Source organism: Vulpes vulpes, chromosome 12, assembly GCF_048418805.1.
Source record: "Vulpes vulpes isolate BD-2025 chromosome 12, VulVul3, whole genome shotgun sequence".
Lineage (NCBI taxonomy): Eukaryota > Metazoa > Chordata > Mammalia > Carnivora > Canidae > Vulpes > Vulpes vulpes.
This window is the reverse complement of record NC_132791.1, coordinates 96,027,018-96,045,663: the sequence shown is the minus strand read 5'-3', so window position 1 is coordinate 96,045,663 and position 18,646 is coordinate 96,027,018. Positions and strand designations below refer to the sequence as shown.

At 48.1% G+C, this 18,646-nt stretch overlaps 1 long non-coding RNA gene across 1 annotated transcript; it reads left to right on the top strand.

The window, feature by feature from the left end:
• The first annotated feature begins 38 nt into the window (after positions 1-38).
• LOC112911107 (uncharacterized) lies at positions 39-6,601 on the top strand. The gene is made up of 5 exons (XR_003233331.2): positions 39-562; positions 1,139-1,400; positions 2,643-2,789; positions 4,226-4,340; positions 5,386-6,601. It is a non-coding gene; the product is annotated as an uncharacterized lncRNA (long non-coding RNA).
• The last annotated feature ends 12,045 nt before the right edge of the window (positions 6,602-18,646 follow it).

The following is an 18,646-nucleotide window of genomic DNA, read 5'->3' as shown; positions in this document are numbered from 1 at the left end:
TTCTTGGTCCCGCAGCTCCTGCGCCGTTCGGGAGGTCTGGCTGGTCAGGAGATCGTCCTCGGCGGATCAGGCGGGCAAGCAGTACTTCCACGTTTCCTGTTTTCAGTCTTCGCTCTCTGAGGCGGAGAGGCCCAGATGGCCCATTCTTGAAAGCCTCTTGCAGAAGGCGCTTGGTGACTTGGAACACTCGTGGGCCTGCTGTCCCCGGCAGGGTCGCTGACCCTCAACCCCTGTGTGCAGGCAGGGCTCATAATAGCCGCTAGACTTCTGTGGGCCTTGAGCAGTCAGAGAAGTTGGGCTCTCAGGAGCTGGATGATGCGGGGCGAGGACAGGTGTCTTTCTGTCCGACTCGGAGCCACAGCGGGTAGTGGTGACCTGACAGAGGAGGAGGCATGCCCAGCAGGTGCATGCTGCCCAGAACCAGAGGGGTACTCTCAGGCTGGGCTTCTTCACTCACCTGCCGATGGCCCTGGATGCCAAGATGATGTGGCCCTGCACGAGCGGGGCTGGTGAGCATCCTGAGAGAGGACCCGATTTTCAACCATGCTGTGCTTAGTCTTTGGTAATTTGTCTGTCTTTGGTTGTCGTATTTTCTGGCACCTGATTGCTACAATCAGTTCACTGCGTCATGGTAATGTTTAAGGATGGATGGCTTCTACTGTTGCTTTTTAGGAACCAGGGTAGGCATTCTACGGCCCCATGGGCCTAATTCAGCCTGAAATCTGTTCTCGTAGGGCCTGAGAGCTAAAAATGATTTTTACATTTTTAAACACTTGGAAAAATTCAAAGGAAGAATACGGTTTCGTGACACAGGAGAAGTGTGTGAAATTCAGATTTCAGTGTCCATAAATAAAGTTTTATTGGAACACAGCCATGCACATTCATTTACATATAATCTCTGACTGCCTTCCTCTACAAGAGCAAAGTTGAGTAGATGCAACAAAAACCATATGGCAGAAGCTAAAATATTTACTATATGGCCCTTTATGGAAAGCTTGCCATCTCTTGCTCTAGAGAAGTGTTTTTAACATATATGCTGAGAGTTACACTTAATAAAGCAGCTAAACTTTTTAGTAAGGTTTGCCACTTGAAATTAACCTCTTTTATTTAGAGGTAATACTGTTTCTATTACTTTCAGTAATCTTGATCAGAATAAACACGAAGACACCAAATGTACAATTATTACTATACAGGGGAGGAGAATCTACTTGTCATCTTTCATCTAAGATTAATAATAAATCAGTACAGCTGAAATATAGCATCCATCCGAACTGTCGTCAAGCTATCAAAACTGACGGATACTTCCATGCATCAAAATGAGATGTCTTAAGCCATAGAAATATTTAGTTTCACCTCTGCTTTGGAGACCTCCCTTTTGACCACGGCAGTGTTTGCCAAAGGTAATTGAACTTGGGAAAAAAAATTTTAACATAATTATTCGTGGGAAGCCATCAGAAGCCAATAAATTATAACTTACACTCAGAGTAAAGCAGACTAAAAAACAGTCACATCTATGAAATAATAACAATTCATACCTACTTATGAAAAAGCTTTATAACAGTAAAAATAAGCAATGATAAGAATTACATCATTTTTCTCTTACAAACATAATCAAGCAATGTCCCTTCCTGGGTTTGGTATACTATTTCTTTTTAAAAAGTGCATTATTGCGGGGGATCTAGGTGGCTCAGTGGTTGAGCGTCTGCCTTTGGCTCAGGGCAGGACCCTGGGGTCCTGGGATGAGTCCTGCATCAGGCTCCCTCCGGGGAGCCTGCTTCTCCCTCTGCCTTTGTCTCTGCCCCTCTCTGTGTTTCTCATGAATAAATAAAAAAATTTTTAAGTGCATTATTACATAATAACACTAAGATAAAAGTTTTATATTTTTTCTTATGTGTTTTGGAGTACATTTTTGTTGAAAAGTATTGGTAGTGTACACAGCCTATAGCACAATTTGAAATGCCAATTCATATGATAATTATGTATTATTTTAGATTGTTTGGGATTATTTAAAATTACACAAGGATGAAATGAAGAGCCCGATAGCATGATCAATATAGAGATCCCCTTGTCTGGCATTCTTTAAAATGGTAGCCCTTCAAATCTGGAATAAAATAAGAAATGGGTTCTAAAGAGGTGTGAAGAGCAAATTTTCTATTCCTCAAAAAAAAAAAAATTGACTTTCAGAAGTATATTTTGGAATTCAAGCAACTGATCTTTTAAAAGTACTTATTTCATAATATAACAAATGTCCAACCTGCCTTTTAGGTAAGGAAGTCTAGCATTGCTGTCTCCCAAATCATGGAGAATCGCTTTTCTAAGGTTCAGAATTTTGTAAGAGATTTCCAACAGCCCAGTCTGTCTGCCCGTGGTTGTAGCCTTTGCAAGTACTAGGCAATCTTCTAAATGTCAATTTTATTTTATAAAGAGCCAAATTTTTGTCACAGACTGAGAACAAGTTTTGTAAAGAAACATAAGGAAGTTAAATAGGTTTTATTTTTGAAAAGGCAGTTTCAGAGGAAGGAGCAATACTGACCACACTAGGGAAGTATTTAAGAGTGTTTTTCCCGAAGGGAACGAGTTTTTGTTCACACCCATGCCCCAAAGCAAAATTCCAAAATTCAGTTGTTGTTGTTGTCTTCCAGGGCTGTTAACCTCAACTCCAGGGAGTGCGGGCATTCTGGTGGAAATGTAAGAGCTGCCAACCGTGCCCAGCTCCAGGGGTCCGAACTCCCTTCTGCTCAGCTCAGCTGGCCTCTACCGGGAGCTTCCAGCTTCTTCCTCACGGGCAGGTGGGTCCATGGGCCCCGGGGCCGGGGAATGTGGGATGAAACGTGGGTCCCCTCCCGAGGAGCTCCAGAAGCAGAGGCTGCGCTGTGGCAGTCTGTGGGGAACAGGGCTCCCCCCTCCCGTGCCCGAGGTGAGGCCAGTGTCCTGCTGCAGGGAGGGGGGCTTCCTGCATCATCGGGGTGGCCCCTTGTCCTCCGGGGCCGGGCCGGAGCTGGGGCAGAGCCACTTAGTCCTGGGGCAGGTGCCCGGGGCCTTTCGGGCCGAGCCCTTCCCTGGTGACGCTGTGCTCCTGCGGCCTGGGCACCTGTCAGCTGGCGCAGAGCTCCTGCCTGGTCCATGCTAGAGCCGTGGAGGGCCTGCACCTCCTTCCCCAGCCCCACACCCCCCTTGCACAGCGGGCGTGCTTGCCTCCGTGCGAGGCCTTGCACCCCGACTCCCGCGCGTGTCTTCGGGGCGTGTGGCTCGGGGCCGCCGGGAGGCCTGTGACCCGCGTCACACGTGCTGTCAGGAGCGCAGGGAACGGCCTCCCAGAGGAAATGGGATGCTTTCCTTTTTTGTAGCTTCGTGGAACTGAATCCAATGTGTATTTTTGATTCTCGCAATGGAGCACAAGTGTGCAGTTTAGAGGGAGCCCGTGACGTGGGGGAATTTAATCAGCCGCGGGCAGGGAGCTGTGGGCGGGCCAGCCTTGCACAGCTAGTCCCCGTGAGGCCAGGGCCAGGCCGGTCTTCCAGAGATCCGGGATGTGCTCAGTGTAGACGCGGGGGCAAAGGTCTGGGGGCAGGTGGCTCAGCCCCGTGGCCCCGGCTCTGCCTCCCTGGCAGGGTCCTGGTCCCCCTGCACATCAGCCCGCAGAGGGGAGCTCTTGTCCCTACATAGTAGACACGCTCCACCTGGTGATTTGCTGGGTTTTCATGCCCCCCCCCCCCCCCCCCGCCGACCCCCTTTAGCTGGTCGGGGAGATGACCAGAAGGCAGCCCGGGGTGGTCCTCTAATCCTCCAGAGGCCGGGTGTTGGAGCCCTAAACAACTTCAGGTTCCTTAGGATTTACATTTAATTTTGAATCTTTTGTGTAGACTTTGTATCTGCGTTTTGTAGAGTCTAGTCCTTTGACCTTGGCTGTCCCCGAGTGGACAGATTTTGGCCAGGGGAGAGCAGAGTCACATTCCAGCTGAATGTCGGTTTTGGAGATGGCAAAGATCAACAAGGGCTTACTTTTAAGGTGTGCTGCTGAGTTTTGCTATTGAATCTAATAGAATAGTTTAAGGCAGGAGTTCAGAGCCAGTTTAGCCGGGACTTCTACGCACCTACAAACATCTCCAGTAAAGCAAAAATATTCTAGACTCTCTAAATGTTTCAGACATTCAGAGAAATGAGACTAGTATTGTAGTTCCTGATTGTAGTCACTCATCCCATTCTCATGGTTGGTATCGCGCAGGTCCTTTGAAACTGTTACCCGAGGTCATTTCCTGAGGACAGTCAACGGCATCTTCATGTATCCTGGAATGGGAAATTGTGCCTGAAAATCTGAATTGAATAAACATGGAAAACAGGTAGTTTTTTTTTTTTTTTTTTTTTGGTGAACTAAGTTTGAAACGTTTCATCTCCACTTTGAAAAATTCATGAGCACATCCTACAGATGGCTTTTCCTGCAAATAGCTGTGCGCGTGTTGTGCTGAGGGAGCATCCACTCCACGGATGAGGAGTTTATGGTCGTGGGAAACCAGGTCTTTCGAGGGGCCACCTTGCAGTGCTCTCCGGAGCACATGTCCTTTCAGCTCCTTCCTCCACAGCTCTGAGTAAAAAACATCCTTGTTTTCAGGAGGTTATTCTGGTGTAATGGAACAGGTTACAGTTTCCTGGAGAGAGTTAGGTTTTTTTTTTTTTTTTTCTAATTTTACATTATTTAAAAAGAAATGTGAGTGTATATTCAGAACGACTTTAAATAGTCCAGAGCCTTCCATTTGTATATTCCTGTTGGGTTAAGGAGCCTCTGGTTAAGGAGCAATTGTGATTTTATGCACAGATTTGAGGCATGTTGTTTTGTGTGTGTGTGTATTTTAAGACTTTATTTATTTATTTGAGAGAGAGAGAGAAAGAGAGAATGAGCAGAGGGGGAGGGACAGAGGGAGACGCAGACTCCCTGCTGAGCAGGGAGCCTGATGTGGGGCTCGATCCCAGGACCCGAAATCATGACCTGAGCCAAAGGCAGCCACTTAACCTACTGAGCCACCCAGATGCCCCAGGCATGTGCTATTGATATTACATTTTTCAGCCAGAAAACCCCAAAGCTGATGTGTCCACTCAAATTAAGTGCAGACCCCAAGATTAGTGAGGTCTGTTGTTTTAGGATCATAAATCTATAAATCAAATTGAGTTTGAAGGTCCCAGAGATACCTATACATTGATATTGAACAGATAATTGTGAACATAAGTGGATGTTACATTGCAAATGAATGCTTAACAATGAACTAACTACACAACATGTTCTTTTGCAAATAACTAAATAACAATACATATTTAGAAAGGTTTGTGAGACTCAATCCCTTTGTCCCCCCATTTCTTCAAATCTGAGTTAGCGTTTGCTTCTGTTCCTAGATCCTCTGTTATTTTGGACTTTGCGATTTACCATCGAGCCATTAAAAATGAATTTACGCATCAGTCAACATGCCCAGGGAGACTACTTTCCTGGCAGAGGAAACAACAGCTTCAAAATGGGGTTGTACGAGCCTTGAGTTCTGGGGGTGAGGGCTGCGCTGCCCGGCACTACCGACCACCGACCACCGCCTGGAGCCGTGAGAAGGTCGGAGGGGATGACACTCCCACCTTGGGCCTCAGGCCTGGGCCACCGTTGTCCTCCCGCAGGCCCTGCAGCCTCTGGCCCGAGCAGAAGTGTGCTGCTGGCCACTGCGAGCCTTGGCTTTTGACTCTGCCCCTTCCAGGCGGTTCAGAAGATCTCACAGACGCAGGCTTCACTCTCCAGATCACTATGTTACAGCCCAGGGGTTCTAAAAGGATTCAGCAACATTCTCTGTAGTCCAGGGAGTCCGAGGCGACGCAGATGCCTGTGGTAAGGGATCGATTATGTGATAGCAGAGGCCTGGGATTTGGGCAGGAGACTGATGTGCAGTGGCTCCTCCCTCTGTGAGTGGGGATGGAGTTGGCCTTCTGCGTGTTGGCCCAGACCGCCCCCCCCCCTTGGGGCCAGGGACACTGCCCGGGGAGGGCTCCGGCTCCCCGAAGGAGGGAAGTTGGTGAGGTTCCTGCCCTGTCTGGGGGCGGGGGGTGGGTCTCAGAGCTGAAGCAAAAATGATCAACTTTTATTGGCACAAGGTCTGCCCTCCTTGGCCGAAACCAGATGGGGCCAAATGCTCCTTTATTAGCCAGACAGCAGGTACGAGAATGGGCCACTATTTCAGACAGTAGACTTTTATGTGATTCCATAGAAATTTTACAGTTCTTTCCGATAATGCGAGAGAAAATAACCTCATCAATTTCTGTCTTAAGATTTGCTTGAGAAATGTGCCCAGTGGGATGTTTGCGATGAGTAACAGATTTCTGTGAATGTGATTTTTGTTAGTGTTTATTTAAACAGAGAATTGTAGTCAAAATGCAGCCTTCATCTTTCTCCCTGATTTTTTTTTTAAAGGCTAGTTATATTTTTGTGGTTTGAAAAAGTCTTTTTTAAATTCTGAAGACTTAAAAAAAACTTTGTTTGCTGTGGTTATTTTTCTATATGTGTTAACATCTAAAAAAAAAAAAAAAAAGAAGTGCTGAACACCAAAATTGTATTTTGAATAAAGAATGTAAAGCAGTTTGGTACTTTTTTTTTTTCTTAGTTTGGTACTTTAATAGCTATCACTCAGTCTGGAAAATTTCTGGTAGTCACAATTGGGGTGCAGGGTGCTACTGGCTGTGCTGCCGAACATCCTACAATCACAGGGCAGCGTGCCACCACAGAGAATTAAATCCTCACTGCGGATGTTGAAAAATGAGTTAGGCATGTGGAATTTAAGAAACAAAATAGAGGATCATGGGGAAGAGAGGAAAAAGTAAAACAAGATGAAATCAGAGGGGGAGACAAATAATAAGAGACTCTTAATCATCGAAAACAAACAGGGTTGTTGGAGGGATGGGGTAGGGGATGGTGTAACTGGGTGATGGACGTTTAGGAGGGCACGTGATGTAATGAGTACTGAGTATTACATTTGACTGATGACTCACTGACCCCTACCTCTGAAACCAATAGTACATTATATGTTAGTTAAATGAATTTAAATAAAAGTTTTAAAAATGCAAAAAAAAAAAAAAAAAGAAAGAAAGGAAAAATGAGTTAGGGGCACCTGGGTGGCTCAGTTAGTTAAGCATCTGCTTTCGGCTCAGGTCATGATCCCAGTGTCCTGGGATTGGCTCCCTGCTCAGTGGAGGGTCTGCTTCTTCCCTCTGTCCCTACCCGGCCCCCGCTTGTGCTTTCTGTCCCTCTCTATCAAATTAATAAGTAAAATCTTAAAAAGAAAAAAAGAAAAGAAAAGCTTTGAGTTAGTGTTGTACCAACATTGACTTCCTGGTTTTGACAAAATACAGTGATTATAGAAGAGATTATTATCAGGGAAAGCCGTGTACCAGATACGTGAGATTTCTCTGTACTATTTCTGCAATTTCTTGGGAGTTTTAGACCATTTCCAAATTTAAAGAGTCATAATAAAAACAAAATTAAATTAAGCCTTCAAAAAAAAAAAATCCCTATCACTGAGAAGTGTATAAAGCACTGTCAGCTGCTCTGGTAGGAGAGTATACTTCTTTGCCGGGGTTGGAGGCATGATGTGGGGAAGCCACGCGGGCTCCAGGGGAGCCAGGCCCTGCAGCTGGCCCCAGCTCAGCCATCTGCGTGCTTTCAAACCCGTCCCTTAACCTGTGTGAGTTTTCCTATTTGCAGGATAGGGGTGGTAACTGCCCCCTAACCAGATTGTCTGGAGTACAAAAGGAGGTATTTTTTTGTTGTTTTTATTTATTTATTTTTATTTTATTTATTTATTCACAAGAGACACACACACAGAGAGAGAGAGAGAGAGAGAGGCAGAGACACAGGCAGAGGGAGAAGCAGGCTCCATGCGGGGAGCCCGACATGGGACTCGATCCCGGGTCTCCAGGATCACACCCTGGGCCGAAGGCAGGCGCTCGACCGCTGAGCCACCCAGATGTCCCCAAAGGGAAGTTATTGACAAAGTCCCAAGCAGACAGTTGGTTCTCCACATCTTTCTCTTTTCCCTTTGATCTCTACCAGGTGGTTTCTACTGATTTCATCCTGACGGTAAATGTTGCCCATCTTCCTCGGAATGTAGGAAGAATGAGCGAAGCTCCCAATGTGCTAACCCAACTGTTCTTGTCACCGTACTAAGCCAACAGGCCACTTGTTTCCTGTGGTTCACATGATAGGATGTACACTGTGTCCGCGTGTTGTCGTAACATACACACTGTACATATGTTCATCTGACGTACATCTTCGTGTTTCCTTGAGGCAGCTTCTTCCAAGGTGATCCACCCTGGGTTAAGAAACTACTTTTGGAAGGCTTCCTGTTTGGTGTTGTTGAAAATCCATTCTTTGGGACCTGTTTTGATTTTTGTGGCCACCCTCTTCTGATCTGCTTCCTTTCCCTCTAAGCTGTTCCTTGTCAGCCCCTCTGGGACTGATTCTCCTTCTGCCTGCCACACAGTTCTCTGGAAATCCACCTTTAACTTTTTTTCTCTTATAAAGATGCTGAAAATTCTACCGGGGAAGGCAATATAGAATTCCTTTTTTTTTTTTTTTTTTTAAAGTAAGCTCCATGCCCAACTCACGGCCCTGAGATGAAGAGTTGCGTGTGCTACCGACTGAGGCCACCCTCCCCTCAGTCACCTCATCAGAAATCTATCCATTCTTTCAGCAAGAGTGGATGGAGCTCTTCTCATGGGGCCAGCACAGCCATGGTGTTGGGAGGTGTGGGGGTGAAGACATAGGGGGGAAGTGGCTCTCAGGGAGCTTGCGTTCAGGCCACTCGGGCCTTTATGGGGACAACTCCAAATCTACATCTACAGGCACCTTCTCTGTACTCATGCTCCCATCTTCCTTTCTTCTACAAACCCTAGCCAGCTCCACACACATGGGGAAGTGTTTTCCTCAAAAAAATCTGACCCCCCTTCCCCGAACCCCGGAGTTGGTTCTGCAAGGCGGGGGAGGGCTGGTAGGCCGGTGGCTCTGCCTCTGTTCCCCGCAGATGATCCTCCCTCAGCCCCTTTGCATCACCCCTGTCTCACATGCATGTCCAGACCTCCCAGAAGTGGGACTGCCGCATTGCAAACCTGTATCTACTACGGTGGAATGCACACGGAGCCCTCTGACCAGAAGTCCCACAGATGTACAGGTGTGTATATGCATGCACACCTAGAGGCACACAGGAGGAGGTTTCCAGCAGCGTTGTTCCTAACCTGGAAACCATGCCTCCCGCAGTCATGGGCAGCACACAGAGATCCTTACATCGTGTCCGAGGCACGGTGGATGGATCGGCAAGAGCTACAGGTGTGCACATGCCATGCTGCATCTCCCTGAGACAGACCCCCCTCGAGCTACAGTTGTGGGCAGAACTTGTCTGTGGTGTCCTAACTTGTCAGTTATGTCTCTCTCTTGCTGAAGAGAAGGGCTGATTGATTTGGGAAGATTCCCACGGGACGTGATGCCGCTTGCCAGGATTAGCTCCCTCAGTCCTCACAACTGGCAGTTGGGGGCTGGGGAGGGGAAACACCGTTCCTCCACTCCTGGCCACTGGATTTCTCCCTCGCTGGTGGGCTCTTGCGCCCTCCTGTCTGCTGCCCACGGTGGCCTGCGGGGTGGGCCGCAGCCATCTGCCCACGTTCTCCGGTTGTGTGGGCTCCTGCACAAGTTCTGAGGGCGTCTCCTCTCACGGCAGCAGTGGGGGGCCACAACCTGGGCAGTGCGTACACTCACCTGGTGTGAAGGGTCTCCTTGGGAATACGGATGTATTTGGCCCATTTTGACTCACACATTTGTAGACTTGGTCCCTGTAGCCTGCGCCAATAACAAAGATGCCGTTCTGTTCCTACGGGCCTTCATTGGTCTTATTTCTCAAGTGGTACAAAGCTTGGGCCACTGGACTCCCCTGGGACTTCAACACAACTCTGGGAGAGACATATTATTCCGATTTTATAATTAAAGCAATTGAGTCTCCGAGAGTTTGAGTAATGTGCCGAGTAAGAGATTGAGCTTGGATGTGAATCCAGGACAGCCCGACCCGCATCCATTTCTCTTGTCCATGTTCAGCTACAACAAAGACAAAGAAGACAACATACCAAGTTCATCCATAAGAAGCAAAGGCGGTTTTGCTCGGGTTCTTTCCTTCCTTCTGGGTCTCCTGGGAGGGTGAGGCCTAGACCTTCTAGGCCTCTCAGGGCGTCGCTAGACATCTAGACCTCTTAATATCGGGACAAGAGGTCCACCTCCCTCTTCTTCCTACCTCCTGTCTTCAAAGTGCCAGTTACCTACTTCTGGGGGGAGAGAGAACCCACCTACTGAAAAACGTGAACTTGTGCTCTTCCACCCAGGCCCGGATTTCATTCAACAGCATCAGTCAATGTTCCAAACTGCAAGTTACAGAAACCAGCTCCAACCAGCTGGAGCAAACAGGGGCGTCCGTCTGATGGATGTGGGGCTACCACGTGCATCGGAAGGCAGCTGGGCCTCTCAGGGCCACCGGAATCAGGAGGCTCTCTCTGCCTCTTCCCCCTCCGATCTGCTGCATTCGTCTCTCCCTGCAGACTAGCATCTCCTCTCCTCCGTCCGCATGACGAATGGAAGGTGGCTGCTCTGCATCTCCCGAGTCTGTGCCCTCCAGTTCCAGCAAAGAGCCCAGCTGGAAATGGAACTCTCGTGCCTGGTTCTGAGTTTCCTTCTTTCTTTCTTTCTTTCTTTTTTTTTTTTAAGATTTTATTTATTTATTCATGAGACACCCACAGAGAGAGAGGCAGAGACACAGTCAGAGAGGGAGAAGCAGGCTCCATGCAGGGAGCCCAACGTGGGACTCGATCCTGGATCTCCAGCATCAGGCCCTGGACTGAAGGCAGTGCTAACCCGCTGAACCACCCGGCCTGCCCCCTGGTTCTGAGTTTCTAAGAGAAAAAATTCGGCCCACTTTGGGTCAGACAGGGTATGCATCTCTGTTCCATTAGCTGCGGCTGGAAGTGGGGTAGGATTATGATGTGAAATGGTTGTCAAGAGCCCCCAATGCCTGTTGGGGTCTCGGGAGGTGGGCAGATACCCCAAAGTGTCTCTACTGCAACACAGTAAAACACACAGTACTGTGAACCGTAGACCTACAGCAGTGCAGTGAGGTGTATATCTGGGGACGTGAATTTGCCCCAAGGGAGACGTGTTGTTGGCCTACGTGTGGTTCAGTGAGAGGCAACCCCACCCTGCCAGTGTTTCAGGACCCAGCATTCCAATGATCTTTGCGTCATTCCTATTCTTTAAGTATCCCTTCGCTCATCAAATCTTTCACTTGCAAATGCCGTTTGGATCCATTCTTCCCTCTGGATCCAGTCCCTACCACGGCGCACCCCAGGCAGGCGTTAGACTGCATCTAAGTGACGGCAACAATTTCCCGGCTGTCTCCCCCAAGAGGCATCGTGTGCACAAGGCAGTTAATCTGCTGTGTCCCACCATCCCCTTCTTAACAGCGCTCTTCCCACCAAATAAAACTCAGGCTCCTTAGCCTAGAATTCACAGTTCAGGCAGAAATATTTTCTCCCTTTGATCTCCCCTCCCCTCCTAGCCCTGAAAGTAGGGCCCTCCTAGGTGACTTACCCCCTTAGACTTTGCAAAGGTATTTACATGTCTTAGGTGCTGTCAGTGAGCACTTTAAGGGAAAAATCTCCATCTGGTTCATTTTTACATCCCCTAAGGCGTCTGATACAGTTTTCTTTTTTTAAGATTTTATTGATTTATTCCTGAGAGATACAGAGAGAGGCAGAGACACAGGCAGAGGGAGAAGCAGGCTCCTACAGGGAGCCCGAAGTGGGACTCGATCCTGGACCCCAGGGTCACGCCCTGGGCCCAAGGCAGGTGCTCCACTGCTGAGCCCCCCAGGCATCCATTTCTGAAACACTCCAACAACTTGCTCCCTTCCACTCCCGCCGTATCACTTCTCATCGGGTCAGCGACGAGACCCTCCTGATGTCACTCACCCATGTGTCCCTCCAGTCTGGTTTTCATACAGAAGCTACAACTGACTTATAACACGGTCACTTAACCCTTTTCTCTTAGACTGCCGTCCCAACTCCTGGCCTTGGCTTCCAAGGGCCTTCGGAAAAGGTGACGTCTCATCCCATACCACTGTGCTCCTTCTGGATGATTCTCTTTTTTTTTTTTTTTTATATTTAATTGATTTATTCCTGAGAGACACACAGAGAGGCACAGACCCAGGCAGAGGGAGAAGCAGGCTCCATGCAGGTTGCCCAGTGCGGGACTCAATCCTGGGACCCCGGGGTCACACCCTGGGCCCAAGGCAGGTGCTCCACGGCTGAGCCCCCCAGGCGCCCCTCTGATACAGTTGCTAAAGGAACGCTACAACACCTAAAGTTTGCTCGCTCATTCCGTATCACATACGGTTGAGGAACTTGATGTGCGGCACGGCAGCATTCATGATCCTTAGGCCACCCTGTGAGGTGGGTAGGCAGTTAGGGCCATTCCAGAGATGGGGGAACAGAAGTTTAGAGAAGCCACTTACTTGGGATCTCGCTGCCAAGAAGAGGCGGAGCTGGAAGAGGAGAAGAACCAAGGACTTTCTGGGATGTGGGCAGCTTGGGGCCACGGTGTGCACCTGCCCCTTTGTCAATCCTCAGCGCAAGCGGCCGGGCCGAGCTGATCTAGCCGGTGCGCTCAGCGTGCCTGCCTCTGCACGGCGCTCCCCATCTTCCGCGTCCCACTCGGGGGGCTGATTCATGCCCCAGGATCTCTCCAGCTCTCTCCAATCGCGGTTCTCTTGCTCTCGTAGCCCGTCCAGCCTCTGGTCATTTTCCAGCTGTTCTCCATGTGTTTAGCTGCGCTCCCCCAGACAATGCCCAGGCATAGGAACCCCGGGCTCACCCACAAGCTGCCTCTACCCCAGAGTGCTCACTCTTGCTTGCATACGTTTCGAACTTTCGTTTTTAATCACATGCCTGTAGGGAAAACATCCAAAGCAAAGTTACTGCAGGGTAAGCCAGGCGGGGATATCCCCTTTCTTTTTCAGCAGGGTCCAGGTTTTGCTTTGGGAATCTCAGAAGCCAGCAGAAGCTAGGGAGAGAGTTTTCATTTGTTTAAATAAACAAATTTATAATTATATAAATTTATATATTTATATATATACTTATATATATTTATTTTTATTATTATTTTTTTTAGTAGGCTCCATACCTGGCGCGGGGCTTGAACTCACAACCCTGAGATCAAAAGTTGTGTGCTCTACCAACAGAGCCAGCCAGGGGATCCCAAGAAAAAATGTTCAGTTCAGAAAAAATTGGAAACCTGTTCGGTCAGATACGGGGCTGGAGGCTGGGGAGGATTCCGAGGGGCCAGGGCCTTCCTCCAGGACTTTGCTGTACCTTTGCAGGGAGCTCAGCTGGCTGCGCTGCCCAGTTTAACCCAAAATCCACATTCTCATGAACCATGGGCTGGGCTGAAAACTACGGCCCACACAAAGAGCACCAAACCCATACTGCTTAGGGGACTCATCCTGAAGATTTCCTTTTTTTTTTTAAATTTTTTATTTATTTATGATAGTCACACACACACACACACACACACACACACACACACACACAGAGAGAGAGAGAGAGAGGCAGAGGGAGAAGCAGGCTCCATGCACTGGGAGCCCGACGTGGGATTCCATCCGGGGTCTCCAGGATCATGCCCTGGGCCAAAGGCAGGTGCCAAACTGCTGCACCACCCAGGGATCCCCTTCCTGAAGATTTCCTGATAATTATTCCAGAAACACTCAAAGCGTCTCCAGGATTGTTTCTTTCCTTTTGATTTAACTGGCATTGCAAGCTGTGAAGCTAGAAAGGTTGCTAGGGGTCCAGGGATCTGGTCATCCCACGTTGCCTACAAGGAGCAAAGTCAGTTAGTGGCCCAGCTGGAGTTAGAGCCCCTCCTGCGGTGGTATCCCTAGGACTCAGGCTTCCGGCCACTTTCACCATCCTCATTCCCCTCATTGCTCCATATTCCTGTCTACCAGTTTTTTTTTATTATTTATTTATTTATTTATTTATTTATTTATTTATTTCCATATTCTCAAAAGAATTGTTTTTTCTTCCAGTTTTTTTAGAAAAAGAAATATTTTATTTTTTTGCAATCTGCTACTGACATATCACTTCCCTCTTTGAACAACTTCTACTTATGGAGTCCCACAAAGACGTGCCTTTAAATGTTAAAATTCGGCAAATTAGTTGTCCTAACACAGGTTACATGTTTGAAGCATGAGTAGAGAGTAAATATGGTAAATCTTTTTTTTTTAATAATAAATTTATTTTTTATTGGTGTTCAATTTGTCAACATACAGAATAACACCCAGTGCTCACCCTGTCATGTGCCCCCCTCAGTGCCTGGCACCCAGTCACCCCCACCCCCCACCCTCCTCCCCTTCCACCACCCCTAGTTCGTTTCCCAGAGTTAGGAGTCTTCCATGTTCTGTCTCCCTTTCTGATATTTCCTACCCATTTTTCTCCCTTCCCCTCTATTCCTTTTCACTATTATTTATATTCCCCAAATGAATGAGACCATAAATATGGTAAATCTTGATGAGACACTTGGCATTAGTATTGCAGTCCCTGATCCTATATCTACGTGTGCTGTGAAGTGTTCCTTTAAAAACCCAGAACCAATTATATTATTAAACTGTCTCTGTGCTCAAGACAGATGAAGTCACATGAATTCACTTAGTAAGTGATCAAAGGTTTTTTTTGTTTGTTTGTTTAGGTTTTATTTATTTATTTGAGAGAGGGAGAGAGTGTGGGGGGGGGGCAGGAGAGGAGCAGAGGGAGAGGGAGAAGCTGCCTCTGAGCCGGGAGCCAGATGCTCAATCCCAGGGCCCTGAGATCACGATCTGAGCTGAAGTTAAGAGTAGGACGCTTAACTGACGAGCACCCAGACACCCCCGATCGGAAGTTCTATTGAACTGTTTTAGCGATTAAGTGGCAGTCGTTGGAGTGATACCGTCAAACAAAGTAAATAAAGTAAACTTTATTTAAAAAGGGTGCAGTCTTCTGGCTGGAGGAGGAGAAGATCATCTCTAGGAAGCTGTGGCCCCACTGCGCCGGCTGCCCTCTGGAGGCCCAGCTCCTCTGGGAGGGGACACGGGCTCAGCCTGGGGCCAGCGGCTCTCGAAGACCCCGAGTGCGAGTCCAGCTCCCCTGGAGTCGACATCTGCGTGTGGCTCATTTCAGGATGGCAAGACCCTGACCTCGTTGGCTGCTGCCATCGTGGTGTCAGCGGTCGCCGCTCGGCCAAGAGCAGATTCATCCCTGCCAGCCGTCCTTCTGGGGCTCTGCCCCTGAAACTTTGCCCTGAGCAAAGGCAGGACTGTCCCTCTCAGTCTGGACTCACCACCCGAGGAGCGGTTTTCACGGACGGTTCCCTGAAGCACTGAGCAGGGCTGCAGAAACACTGAGAAGCAAAGACCTTGTTTGCTCTCAGAGGCGAGGTGAGCCACTGTCCGTAGAGGGCATGGCAAACTGTTATGCCGAAATCACTGCTTTCTCTACCAGCTTCCAGATCTTTCTGTAACAACCGGCCAATACCAGATTGGTGATGAGGTGCCTGCCATCCTGGCATGTGCAAAGCACAAGTTCCTGCAACTGTTTCTTTTGTTCATAGTCCTGACCATCTGCATGGGCCTCCCCACACTCGTCTGCATAACCTCACCACATGAGTCTGTTTTGACGATTCAGAAAACGTGGCCGCTTCTCGTGGCTTCTGATTTACACGCTGGGCCACTGTCATGAAGCCCACTGGTAAGTTTAATGGGTCGAACTTTTAAAATGTTCTTCGGTTCATATGATTATCTTTAGTCAAGAACTGGTCATCCAGGGGCTCCTGGGTGGCGGAGTCAGTTGAGCGACCAACTCTTGATTTTGGCTCAAGTCATGATCTCAGGATTGAGCCTTGTGTCCGACTCCGTGCTCAGCACAGAGTCTGCTTGGGATTCCCTCTCTCCCTCCCCCTCTGCTCCTCCTCTTGCTCTCTCTCCCTTAAAAAACAAAACAAAAAACAAAATAAAAGGTCATTTGGGTTCTGACCATATTTAACAAAGAAAAGAACTTCTTGTTCGTGACCTTGGGTAGGCTCAGAAGAAGAGTTTCCAACTCAGAGAACATCATTCTTGGCATCGGAAATGCGTTCTCCTTCGTTCTGAGTGCGTATCATGCCTTCAGCTGCTGCTCTATTTACAGCCTGGCCTCAGTGCGTGTGATAGCCGCCAATCTAGAAAGCTACCAACAGTTTGCCGAAGTACCAAACAAACGAAAGCAGCTCGTTCTGTTATAAGATGTGCTGGTGCGCTTCCTGTATACTTGTTGATATTCTACTGGGCATTTTAGTTGTGTTCTCAGAACTATAGTCTTAGACTGTGTAGGCCAACCTTCCTTCGCCTTCTTTGAAAATCTTATATCACCTTTTACAAAATATAGAAAAATTTCCTCCTACTCATCCTGTCCTCAGAGATAATACATATCTATAGGCATTACAGGGAGAAGGAGTGTATTTGTCTTACAGAGAGCTATGGGTAAAGTTTCTTTATAAGGGTCTTTTATTAAATTGTTTTCTTCTAGTGGATTTTTTGTTTGTTTGAAAAAACCAGGAATAATATTTTCAACCTTTGGAAGTAAGACACACATTTGTAGATGCTAGTCTTTCTGTTTGAACCTGGCAGGAGGAGAAAGCTTCAGACAGTGCCTACTCCGGTCTTGTCTCAGCTGGTGGCCTAACTTCTGCTCAGTCACCCAGGCCCCAAACCCAAGGCCTTGGAACCCCTCCTGGACATCCCTGACACCCTCTTTATACTTCACATCCAATCAATTACCAAGTCCTGTTGACTATATATTTATTTTTTTCTTTCTTCTTTTTGGTCCTTTTTTTTTTTTTTTATGTATACCCTAATGGGGTCCAGTCATTGGCGAGCTCTTTTGTCTTTAAGACACATGACATCTGTACTCTGTAGGTACTGTGGAAACGGCTCTCCACAGGAGACCCACAGTTTTATTAAGTTTGCCTACCTACTCTTTGGTTTGCTATGTGGCCCTAAAAAAGAGATAAATTACAATACTAGCTCCCTGTATTAGTCATTGCTGCATAGCTATCCACAAACTTTGTGCCTAAAACAGTAATTTGTTCTGTATCATAGGCCTGAGGGTTGGCTGTAGTTGACCCATCTCAGCGAGACTTGGCTGGGAGGCTCAGCTGGGCGCCTCTGCTCCACACGTCTCTCACTCACCTTGGGAAGAGCGGCTGAACCAAAGCAAGTTCTTCTCAGGGTGATGTTGACTCTACTTTGCAACGATCATCGTCCTAGGTGAAGTCACCACCATCTCTTACCTGGACTAGTGTCCAGTCTAAGCCTTTCTCCACCTCCCATTAAAGTTGGTTTCCCTGTACCTCTCCTAATCTGTTACCCCTTTACAAACTTTATCCTGCTGAAAAACTTCAATAACTTCTTAGGTCCTGAGGCCAAGGCTCCCTGGGCCCTCCACAGTGCGGGTCCTGCCTTTTGACTCATCCTTGCTTGCCAGCCATCCTGGTCTGCCTTTAGTTTCTTGCATGGTGCTTCCCGCCACCCTGCTCCCTCATTCAGGCTTTGCATATGCTGTTCCTCCTGCCTAGAGAGCTCCTCTCCCCACCCTTGGTCCGGCCAAGTCCTTATTTATTTATTTATTTAGATTTATTTTTATTTATTTATGATAGACATAGAGAGAGAGACAGAGAGAGAGGCAGAGAGAGAAGCAGGCTCCATGCCGGGAGCCCGACGCGGGACTCGATCCCGGGATTCCAGGATTGCGCCCTGGGCCAAAGGCAGGTGCGAAACCGCTGAGCCACCCAGGGATCCCCCCAAGTCCTCATTTAATCTTCAATTTAAATCCCCCTTCCCTCAGGGAGGGCTTTCCAGATACTCCCCATCAGCACCTTTATTTCACCCTTTGTAACGCTCCTCAGACGTGTCCTTTCTCATCCAGTTCCTCTGCTGGACTGCAAGCTCTGCAAAGGCAGGGGCTGCGTTGTTCACTGGTCTCCCCTGCACCTGGCACCAGCTGACTCACAGTCAGTGCTCAATGAATGAATAAAAGACCAGCGGTAGGGATGGCAGAGAAAGGTCTGCAGATGACCCAGGGATGCTCAGCATCTTGGTTTTCACACCTGCAGATCTGGGGGTTGGACCAGGTGGGCTCTAATGCCAGTCAGCTCTGACATTTTGTCATCTCGGTAGCCGTTCCCCTTGGCCTGTCCCCTTTGCTCCCGAATGCTTGGTTGTATTCAGGGCCTGGAGATGTTGGATGAAGCTATGGATGAAGGTAGTGAAAGTAACTGCTGCTGGTGGCAGGCGGAGTAGATGTGAAGCCAGCTCTACTCCGATCCCGATCTTCTTTCAGTTCCACGATCCGGAGACCCACAGCCATGCACTTGGTCAAGTAAGGTTTCCCAGGTATTAAAGCATGATAGCCAGCCCCGCCGAGTGTTATCTCTGAAGGTCTAGAGAATCGCTGTGCTTGGCCAATGGTTTTGTCTTGTAGTGGCCTTTCTCATTTGCTAAATGCTGACATGGGAAAGTGATCTGCAGACCCT